This window comes from Vombatus ursinus, unplaced genomic scaffold (genome assembly GCF_900497805.2).
Source record: "Vombatus ursinus unplaced genomic scaffold, bare-nosed wombat genome assembly UNPS02014510.1, whole genome shotgun sequence".
NCBI lineage: Eukaryota > Metazoa > Chordata > Mammalia > Diprotodontia > Vombatidae > Vombatus > Vombatus ursinus.
In genome coordinates, this window is record NW_020954288.1 from 11089 (window position 1) to 14925 (window position 3837).

Here is a 3837-nt window from a genome sequence, read left to right on the forward strand (position 1 = left end):
TTTTGTCATGTTGGCCAATCTGATAGGTGTGATATGGTACCTCAAAGTTGTTTTGATTTGAATTTCTCTAATCAATAGTGATTTAGACCATTTTCTCATATGACTATAGATGACTTTAATTTCTTCTTCTGAGAACTGTTTGTTCATATCCTTTGACCATTTATCAATTGGGAAATGACTTGTATTCTTATCAATTTGACTTAATTCTCTACATATTTTAGAAATGAGTCCCTTATCAGAGAGACTGTTTGTAAAAATTCTTTCTCAATTTTCTACTTTCCTTCTAATCTTGGTTGCATTGACTTTGATTGTGCAAAAAAACTTTTCAATTTAATGTAATCAAAATTATGTATTTTGCATTTCATAATTTTTTTTAGGCAATTGGGGTTAAGTGACTTGCCCAGAGTCACACAGCTAGTAAGTGTCAAGTGTTTGGTCTGAGGCCAGATTTGAACTCAGGTCCTCCTGACTTCAGGGTCAGTGCTCAATCCACTGCACCACCTAGCAGCCCCCATAATATTATTTACCTCCTGTTTCGTAATGATTTCTGTTCTCCATAGATCTAATAGGTAAACTATTCCTTGCTCTCCCAGTATCAGCCTTTATATCTAAATCATGAACCCATTTTGGCCTGTTCCTAGTTTCTTTCATACTCTTTTCTGGTTTTCCTAGCAGTTTTTGTCAAATAGTGAGTTCTTATCCCAGAAGTTGGGGTCTTTGGGTTTATCAAATAGTAGATCACTATAGTCACTCACTACTGTGTCTTGAATACTTAACCTACTCCACTGATCCACCACTCTATTTCTTAACCAGTATCAAGCAGTTTTGATGTAACAAGACATTTCTACTGTGACTGTCTACCTCTATTGTCTATTGCAAGATCAGACACAAGTGAGACTGAACTAATCATTATAAACTTGTTTGCATTTAATTTGGTTTCTTCACTCTTTATTATTCTGGTGTCCTACATGCTCATTCTTGTGACCATTCTCAGGATGAACTTTGCTGAGGGCAGGCACAAAGCCTTGTCCACCTGTGGTTCTGACCTCACAGTGGTGGTTGTATTCTATGGAATAGTTCTCTGCATGTACTTGTAGCCCCAATCTAGCCATTCCTTTGACACAGATAAGATGGCCTCTGTGTTTTACACTCTGATTATCCCCATGCTCAATCCCTTGATCTACAGCATGAGGAACAAAGAGGTGAAAGATGCCTTGAAAATACTCTTTAAAAACTAGCATTCTCCTTAATGACTAACAGAATAGTGGTTTTTTTTTCTATTGCATTATTAGAAGCAAAGTCATTTCTGCTAGATTTCTTTGTCAACTTCTCCCTGGTTTTCCAGTCTTCATTCAGAGAATTAACTTCTCTTAATATGAAGTCAAAGGATGAAATTTCTTTGTTAGGTTTTTGTTAACTATCAGTAAATCCTAGCTTAGTGAATCACTTAATTGAAGGGATCTATTAGAGGATTTAGTACATTATATCTCTATAAAACAAATTTGTTTCATTATATACCATCCTAGTATGTATCCTAACTTTTGTTGGAGTTTTCTTCTGTGGGAAAATCAAGTAACAAGAATTTAGAAAATCTTGGTGCCAGATCCTGTGCCTGGTATTGGCCACACCCAGGTAAATAAAAACAAATAGATGTTGCTATGAATGCACTTATCTTTTATTATAGGAAACAATATGTATAGGAGAGTTATATTACCTGACGCATCCACCAACCTCCTCTCAAATATTGCTTATTGTTAAGAACTTCCCTTATTATTACTTCAGTTTCCCATCTATGACTTCTTGCCATTGCTCCTCATTTTCTCTGTGGAGGAGAAAAAGTTGATTAACTTTTAAAATAATAATTATTCAAATTCTTGAAGAAAACTTCCATATCTTCCTCAGCCTTTAGTCCCAGAGCTCTTATTCTTGTGCTACAACTGGGCTATACATGGTGTCCTAAAAATCTTAGCATAAATTTTAGATTTTAAAACTGAAAGTGAATTAAAACTTTTTGGAATATTCAGTACTATTAAAGGATGTGGCTTCAAGTAACCAGTCTGTCACTTGTGACTTGGATTATTCTGGGCAATAAGTTTATTGTCTCTGTCTCACACTCAGGTAGGAAAATGTGGGAATTTGATTAAATAAATTTTAAGCAGTATTCCAGTTAAAATTTTTTGAAGTCAGTAAGTTATTCTTTGTGATAACTGCGTATTGTTTTCTACTGATTCTTCCATATCATGAATTGTTGTCTTTCTAATATTTTGTTTCTTTCTTATGTTCCTTCTGGAAATTATCAAATTCCATCCTGAACATTGACACTCAAAATTGGACACAATGATCGAAATGAGGTTTGGTTAATGCAGAAGGTAACCAGCCTTTCACATACTACACTAAGATGTCCTATCTACCTTAATGAATATTATATTATTTTCCTTAGATGACATTTAATACTGTTCACTCATAATCAAGTTGGAATCCACCAAGACCTGTAACCTTTATTCAAAAGAATGCCAACAAGTACGTGTCTTTCTTATTGTTCGCTCATGATGCTTTAAAAAATCAAATATAAGAATTCACAATTGTTCCATATGAATCCCTTTATTTTTAAAATATCATCTTAATATGTATTAGGTTTAGTGATTTCTAGGAGAAAGTTCTTAGCTTTTGTGGAAAAAAACAGGGCTAGATGCATGAACCCCAGGAGGTTTTATGGAATGATTAAGTATTAATATGCCTGCTTGATAGATATAATGGTTTTTAATTTTCTCTGGCTCTTCATCAAAGTTCCAAGACAGAGACATATAGTTCTGTAATATTCAACATTACAGCCTCTTTTCCAATTTTCTTCAATGAGAAAGTATTTGGGTTTTAGATTTGATTAGAGGTCTGGGTATAGGACTTGAAATATTCTATTGAATATTGATAATCATGAACAAGGAAAACACTACAAAATTGTCAAGGGGTTTTAGTGAGAAATGAGTTTAAAATAAAGTGCTCACACTTTTCTTTTTCTAAGCAGTGTGGTTTTCTTCAGTATTGGTACAGCACACAAATGGTGCAACACAAGATTTCCCTTGGTCTGATCTGAAAACAGAAATATTTCATTAATAAGAGTTTCATAGACATGAAAACAGAGACATTCCATAACAACCTTGAAGATTCTCAAGCTTTCTTTTTCAATTAAAAAAAATTAACTGATGTTTCCCAAAAGAAGCCCACCCCAACCTGCCCTCAATCTTGTGTGTTAAAATAGCTTCACAGAAGAATGTCTCCCAAAGGTATCCTTGAAATGGCAAAATTGCCCTAGGGGAGATTTTGTTTTGTTTTGCTGTGTCTTGATTCTCTAATGTTTCCTCTTAAATACATTATTTCAGAGTTTTGAGAATAATATCAAAGTGGTCTCATTATACACATTTTAAGACAGGTTCAAGAAGAAAAAAATATGAATAATAGCTGACATTTGTGAATAGAATTCATAAACATTCCTTCTTTGAAGATTCACAACAACCTTCTGATGAAGGTATAGTAGATATTTCAACCACATTTTACAGATAAAGGAATTGAACCTCAACAAACATTAAAAAATGTGCTGAAATCATCAATCCTGCAATCACGGGATAGAAGGTTGGAATCAATTCTTTCTGATTATAAATTCAACATTCTGTATTTTATCTCCTATGATAGGCTGTCACTGAACTCAGAGAAATCTAATTATTCATTGTAATCATTATCATTATCATAATCACATCATCATTTATCATCAATGGTCATTTTGTCCCTCCTCTTCCTCTTCATGAATTTTGCCATAATTATCATCATCAAATACACATTTCA